Below are 8,047 nucleotides of genomic sequence, written 5' to 3' on the forward strand. Positions count from 1 at the left end.
GGGGTAGGTGACACTTCAGGTTATTTTGTTAGATAAGTCCTTGTTTGTTATTTTGGCCAGTCCCACTGTTGGAGATATTAAATAATAAACTGTTATGGAGGTATATTGTTTTTTTGTTTGTACTTTGGCAGGGAGCCACGTTCTCATTTTGTGTCACATAGACCCTACACTGGGTTCACACACAAACATCCTGCTACACAAGCACACACTAAATCGTGTACACACACACAAACACACACACACACACACACACACACACACAAACACACACAAACAAACACACACACACACACACACACACACACACACACACACACACACAAACAAACACAGCCATATACACCTTACAAATCTGGCAAGAGGACAAGAGTAACACTTAGTATCAGCAGACTCTCCATGTGCTCGGGTTGTCACGTGTGCTCGGGTTGTCACGTGTTCATGTACATTTGTCTCATTTTCTTCACTTTCACGTGGCACTGCAGAGCTGTTCTGTTGTGTCCTGTTTTTTCAAAAAACAATAGAAAATCCTTTTTGTATGTTGCAAAGAGCTGATGTTTAATGTGGTCCTCTTTCCAGATATCCAAAAGTCTCCTCCTAAGACCACACAATTCCAAACTTGTTTCACAAGTTGTTTTTAATCTGTGAAAATTGTATCTGGTTACGGAAAGCCTCGAGTGTGAAACAAAATATGAAGCGGACCTGGGCCATTTTGTTTTCACAAGCAGGCCGCGAAATGAAACCACAAATGAACCAAACTGACACCTTCCATTCATTTTAGGGCCATTTAGAGGGGTCTGAGTTTGCTGTGTTCAAATAGGCAGAAGAAACCATGACTCAGCAGTCCTGAGTCTATTTCAGATGCTGAAATGGTCCAAGTGTGAAAACGCCCTCAAAGACTATATGAACTGAAAGTCATAAAAAAGTGAATGTCCAACTCTATTTCTTAGCTAAAAGAAGACCCTTACTTGCTGTATATAACCCAGACACAAAATTTGCCAGATTTTGGATATCTACTAAAGATTTCCATCTTATCTAATTTTCTGTGGAGAACGAACACACACACCATTCCAAATGATCAGACACCCACTCTAATACAGATGCTGGACAAACTAATACACACACACACACACACACACACACACACACACACACACACACACACACACATACACACACACACGCTGTCCATGTTTCATCCCACTTTGTGAAATCCACTTATACCATCCCACTTTGCAACTGTTTTTTTCCCTCTAATTCCACAATGAGCTTTGCTCAGAGGCTTCAAATAGCTGTCAAGCCAATGCAACCATGCTTCATTCAGTCCACTCTGACATCCCGACTGGGCACACATGTTGAATCACGCACAAACACACACGCAGGGTACTTGACACCGAGTCCTATGACGTTTCCGGTTTGGGCTCCTCAGATAATACCGAAAAACAAGGGCAATATGGAGCATATCTGCATAACCAAATCATCTACCCAACTCCAGCGCAACGGTACCTTCTCCTTCCCTCCTGCAGTCAAATGTGCCCCCATATCTCTTCCTCTATTCAAACCCCTCATTGCAAGGGGGTGGGGGGTGGGGGGTTGCATTAACATGGAGCTGGAATGACTACATTCACTCATGGTCCTTTTTAAATAAAGCATGTAGTTTTGTTTTACACTTTTTTATTTAACCACACACAGCAGGAATGGACATGACAGACCAAAACAAATCCCCTGCTTGACTGCACAAGGACAATAAACTATGACAGGAAATTGTGAATTGTAAATTGCTGACACAGTGCTTGTTACAGCAGTATTATAATAAGGGTTCTTTGAGTATTGTGACAAGTCTCTGGCATGCAGTGTACAGACTGCCTTTCTGTTTAACCAAACTAATGCAGAAGCCCTGGAGGTAATCAACACACACTATTCACTGTAAAATTAAAACATGCCATTTGGCTCATATCAGGCAGCTTAATAAAGATATCTGGCCTAATCCTTAAACCATAGAAGAACAGTTGTCCACTTCTGTAAGCCTCAGGAGCAGGAACGGAAAGCAGGTGTTCCGTGCTGAAGGCCTGTCTACACACATCTGCAGCAGAAGATCCTTTGAAGGATCTTCAAAGAACTCCTTCCCCACTCGACACAGGCAATGCAGCAACTTATTACAGTGACCCTTAATGACATGCTTGGTCTCAGTGCGTGAGTAGCACATGTGAACACAGGAAAGACATGGGGTCGGGAAGTGGGTGTAAAACAGAGACAGAGAGGAGTAGAGAACAGTGAGTGTACACTTGCATGTGAGAGAGAGAGAGAGAGAGAGAGAGAGAGAGAGAGACAGACAGACAGAGAGTGTAAAAGAGAAGGCTGTGTACACATTAATGAAGTATGTGTTGAAAGAAAACTGCATAACTGCCGTGTCACACCTTTGTCCAAAAAGCTGCAGGTTCCACTGGAGAAAGTGGGATCAGAGAAAGATCAGAGAAATTGGGAATAGAGACATATACAAAATGAAATGAGAGAGAGAGAGAGAGAGAGAGAGAGAGAGAAAGAGAGAGAGAGAGAGAGAGAGAGAGAGAGAGAGAGAGAGAGAGAGAGAGAGAGAGAGAGAGAGAGAAGCAGAAGTCATAGAGGCTTTAATGCACTTGCATCTGAACTATAAAAAGGCAAAGATTTCTTTTTCTCTTTTAACATGGTTCACTTGCATTTGAATTGTGTTGTCATGTGTAGGAGGATCTTTAAAAAGAACAGGGAGTGCTGAAAAGAACAGGACATATTAAACTATAGAGACGTACTAAAAAGAACAGGACACATTAAACTACATAGAAATATAGCAATTGTTGTTTTAATTGTATAGCTGCGATAGTATCTTTGTAGAACATTAAACCCAGCCTCAAGCCCTGCTGCTAGAGCTGACTAGTGCACTAGCACTGCACTCATGTGCACGCACTCATACACAAACGCACAGCTCTAGGATCTGCAGATACTACTGTGTTTCAGAGCCAGAGTGGAAAAAGGGCAACTAGAGAAAAAGGAAATGGCTGTGGTGAAACCAGTAGCTCATATGTACACATGACACAACAGCCATGCAAGCAAAAGGCTGTCAGGCAGGCCTGGCTTACAGGACCCCGTGACAGGCCCCGTCCACTCATTGACATGTGCCGCTCACTTCAACTTATGTACATTTTTAAGAGAAAACCTTAATTTCGCTTGATGCAACAAATAAGATGCAACTAGGTAAATTAACTTATGTTTTTATGTAGCTAGTAACTTGCACTTTAGTGTCCAATCATCCTCTACCACACTTGCAGCTACCCTATTAAGCAGTACATAGCACACACTGATGTCAAGTACTACCTATAGCACATACTGTTGTCACCTACAATCCATAGAACAGCTTGATGTCAACTGCACACATACGTCTAAGAGGTGATTTGAGAAGTCTTGACCAACTCATATTTCCAGTACTGGTGTATTCAATGATGTATAACAAATTAAAGGTTCATATTGTAAAATCTGCATTTTAACTACCAAGTGAACTAGCGTTACATGACAAGAATTTACTTTAACACATCTGCTGTGACATCAACTGCATCTGAATTGAGCAGTTAAAAGAACTCCTGTTTTCACAGCCTGATTTCACTTGAACAGACAGAATAACTGAGTCCAGGAAGGCAGTGGCAGGGCAGAATTCTAGAGCTTGGAGAGTGGACTGACCCCAGCTGTGACCAGCCTTGGATGGGCTCGAACAGAGAGGAAAGCACTGCAGTGGAGGAGAGAAGGAGACAGCAACCCCGCCCTGTCTGCCCGTGTGAGCACCCTCTCTGTCCAGCATGCTTGTGTGTGTGTGAGAGAGTGAGAGACATAGAAAGAGAGCGCTAACCTGATTAACTATCCTTTAACCTGAGCAGAATTAGTGAAATTTCAATAAACCAATCACTTAACGGTATTCAAGCAAAAATAAATAAGGTCATGTTATCTAATTTCTCACAAACAGCCCACTACACAAGAAGAGATGGTCATAGTGCCCAATGCCAAACTGAAAACCTCCAAACAAAGGCAAAGACAAAGTGTGTGACAGCAGAAACCTGCAGACAAAAAAACGGCCAACTGGCCGAGCAAAAAGATGGGTGCCTGCAGTGATTTTCTAAATCAATTTTACACATAAATGTCCTCAACTAAAAGAGTGACCAAATATATTAAGAGGAAAGAGAGAAGAGAGAGAATGAGAGAGAATATAAAAAGGATGAAGGTGGGGGCTCATCAGCACTTAAACCAGGCGGAGTGAGAAACAGATCATCAGACAGACATTTGGACAGACAACATGGCAAACATACAAACCAAAACCTAGCAGAAGCATGAGTCATGGGTATAACAAGTTCAATCCTAATTATGACTCAACAGACAGATTACTGTATAATTATAAGTTAGATAGAGTTAGACTGGCAACAATGTGCTGATCCATCAATTTACGAAATAAATCATTGCATCTCAGACAGACCTGGTGACTGGAACTTGCTTAAACAAGGACATAATCAAGCTCCAAAAATAAGGCAGATTCAGCAGCAGTCTCTCACACACATGAAAGACGTGTCTGGCTAGACAGTCCTTGATGACCTCTGAAATCCTACACAACATTTAATTAGACTTCAGGTCTAATTCCATTTTACATGGATGCCTAATTATAGATAAAAGTGGACAATGGATGTAAAGGCAGTTCGGTTGACAAGCACTGACTGCTGCATAAAAAAAACAAAACAAGTATAGATGGCTGACATGGAGAGTAATGCACTGTACTAAGTCTGATTCATTGATGCACTCTCATCTAAACCAGCTGTGATACACAATAATGTGCTCAGTGTTTAACACTCACAGTGTTTATTTGTGTCCAGCTTAAATGAATGCTGTAAGTATTTAGTTCAATACTGTAAGTATTTAGTTCAATACTGGCTGTACAGACTGAATGACTCAGCATGTCTGATGAAGACATTCTGACAGGAACTGCAGCATTTTTTCCCTCACAAAACCATCCCACTTCTTGGGGATTATTGGTTAGATCAGCAACCCTAATAACATGTTGCTAATCACCCACTGACACTCATGAATTTTTTTCTTTTTTGTTTATCCTGTAAATTCCACCCTACTCTACTTACCAAACAAGCAATCTGACCATCACATCAGTATGACCACGGGCCTGCATGGGTTTTACCACAGAGACAAGGCTGGTGAAGGAGTCCAAGGAAAATCACTCTCTCAGCATACACTGAGACAAAACCCACATGAGAAACCACTGTGTAAGCGACAACAAGATGTGACAATGTAGATGCAGCCACATATTAACCAGCATCTTCTGGTTTGAGTGATTTTTATGTCAGCATAGCAGCAATTTAGTCATATAGCTCCTAAAGTAGGACTCTCTCCCCATAAATCAATAGTTAATATGGGATGCCGGCAGCTACACGACTCCCTCAGCACAAAGGACACATGTCCTGTCCTTTCAAAACACTGGCCATGGCAACAGGCCAAGCTGTGCTTCTACATACGCAGAGGAGAACAACCCTCATCAGTGTCATGTGTTCATGCAGCTGCCCGATTGGCTGGTTCAGGGCAGTAGGAGAGACAGAGACACCCAAGGCTCCTGTATTCGCATTCACTCTTGGGGTTCCCTAAACCCCATGGCTACAATCACTGCTGACTGACTTCTAAAACCATTCCTATATTCATATTAGCATTTAGCTTTATTTCCAAGATTTAGGTTGCGTTGTCCCAGCAGAACTGTGCTAGTTTGAGTTCACTGTTCTTCTGTACCAACTGTAAGGTCCAGACATTCTCTTACAATGGCCTGATAATCTGTTGTCACTGATGAGGGTTTACCTCATGTACAGATCTCAAACAGGCAGTTTTCAGTAATGTACAGCACAGAGAAGTAACCATGCCTGTATAGGTAATGAAACATCTTGCTTTTCCTCATAATATTAATCCAGATAAACCACTGGTACAGCATAATGAAAGCTTTCTCACTGTCCTTGGCAGTTTACATACATTGTAAACAGTCACAAAGACTGTAAACATCACAGGAGTGTACACAGTCATAATAATATGTTACAAATAACAGTACTGGACACAGTTTCCCAGAAGCATTGTGGTGATAAGATGATCTTAAATGAGAGAGAAAGTGTTCATTGTGATATTTGTGCTACCATTTAACAATGATCTTTGTGTTGCAATGCTTTTGGGAAACCCAGCCCTGGACAGTAAGGCACCATAAGAACTATGGCTATTTTAGGGACTATGTTTAGGAATGTTAAGGTACTAGGTAGTGTGTTAACACAGATTACTGCAGTGCAGTAATATACATGAGTAACATATTATGTAACCTGGATTGGTGAATACAGTACAGTAAGGTAAGGTGCACTACCTCAAGAACATTGTGATGATAGCCATGAGTCTTAATAAACTTCTGTAAGATAAAAGACATTAGAAAGGATTACATATTGCCTTGAATATGAATGCCCCTATAGGAGTGTATGGACAACAAATATGCTTTGAAGAATCGCCAGTGATTTCATGATTTAAGTGATTAACTCGAATGGAACTCGTTGACTGAGTTCACCTACATATTCCTAGCAATCGATTTCACCATGTTTCATTTCATACCGAGTCTGACCATATCCCCGTCTGTCTCCACATTTGCGACACAAGCTGCATGATCGTGCACACAAAGAATACATTAGCACTAAGCGCGGCCCTGGGTCCTTCATGACAAAATGTGCACGAGAAGGCTACTGCAGCTCGAAGGTCAGCGGAGGTGTCTAGCATCCACCAAACACCTACCAATTACTCCCCTAAAACTGATCAGAACAACGCATCTACAGCCAGTAAAAATCCCTAGTGCTTTCCCTGCCAGAATGCCATACGAACCCACTAATGCTCTCGTTCTTTTGATTTGGAATCGAATCATCTATACCGTCTTTACTACGCACATCTTGGGAATGCATTAGGAAGGCGTGCAGCTTCCTGCCTCTTACTGCTTGGCTTTCACTGGATCTCTCTGCCAGTTCAACCTGACAGCAATTTTAATACACGTCACAGCTCAATGAAAGAACAGCACGACTGTGCGTGCGGAGGAGCAACGAAACTGCGTGAATTAAAACCTTATGCTGTTTCATTTATACCGACTGTAGGTTATGTGAAACAAGGAAGCCGTCTGTTCAAAAAAACAAAAACAAGTAGTAATGCGTCATATAGATTACGACCTATGTTTGCTTGTTTAGTATGAGTCACACTGATGCTTTTAATTCTTCTCAATACATTTATGAAGGTGAGAACATGCTTCGCAAAGTAATACTGCTACAAGATATTGTTGCATTTACATGTAATATTTGAAATTGTGTGTCTAGGTCACTGCGTTGAGAAAGCGACTACGTTTCAAAAAACGCAATGCTGTCACAAGAACAAGATGCCTCCAGCCAGTTCGATGGAGGAGCTCAATTTCCGCAAAACAAAAGAAAAGGGCAAACCTGATCTACCAAACCCATGCCTTTCCCCTGAACATAAAGATCCCAGTCATAATACGAGCGTCACGTCAAACCAGACAGGAAAAAAAACAAGACACAATTTGGGTTGACAGAAAACAGACCACCTCCAAGAACTTCCCAATTCCTATGACCCAACCAACGGAGTGCCTATTTCTGCTGCTCCCCTTTGCTTTGCGTTGAATACGTCCCCAGCTGTCGCCTAATCGGCCTACATTTCCTCTTACCTTTGTAATTGATTGCTGTCTAAGTCTCCGCGCTCCCGCTCAACTCTTCGGATGCAGAAGGCACACTACATATAAATCAAAAACGTTTTTGCTAGACGTGTCTTAAAACGCAAGAAATAGTCAAAGGCAGCGGATGTCGTCAGCTTTCCAATGGCTTTATCGGCAGCATTTTTACAGCGCCAAGGTCCGGTTTACTTGGCAGTACGCTTCGGTTATACGTCTACCGTGCAGCGATGCTGAGGACAGAAATCTATGCCTTTTTCCCCTGATAATCACCGTAGGGTGACGTGTGCGCTC

At 42.0% G+C, this 8,047-nt stretch overlaps 1 protein-coding gene across 12 annotated transcripts in view; it reads right to left on the reverse strand.

Annotated features, from left to right (window-relative positions):
- The window catches only part of myo9ab (myosin IXAb), a 76,585-nt gene extending 68,538 nt beyond the window's left edge, over positions 1-8,047 (reverse strand). For all 12 annotated transcript variants that reach the window (XM_027000976.3, XM_081712234.1, XM_081712235.1 and 9 more), the window contains exon 1: positions 7,751-8,047. The gene's annotated coding sequence lies outside the window, so the exon portion shown is untranslated. The remainder of the gene's footprint in view (positions 1-7,750) is intronic.

This window comes from Electrophorus electricus, chromosome 4, assembly GCF_041902795.1.
Source record: "Electrophorus electricus isolate QZ-2024a chromosome 4, ASM4190279v1, whole genome shotgun sequence".
In the NCBI taxonomy this organism is placed as follows: Eukaryota; Metazoa; Chordata; class Actinopteri; order Gymnotiformes; family Gymnotidae; genus Electrophorus; species Electrophorus electricus.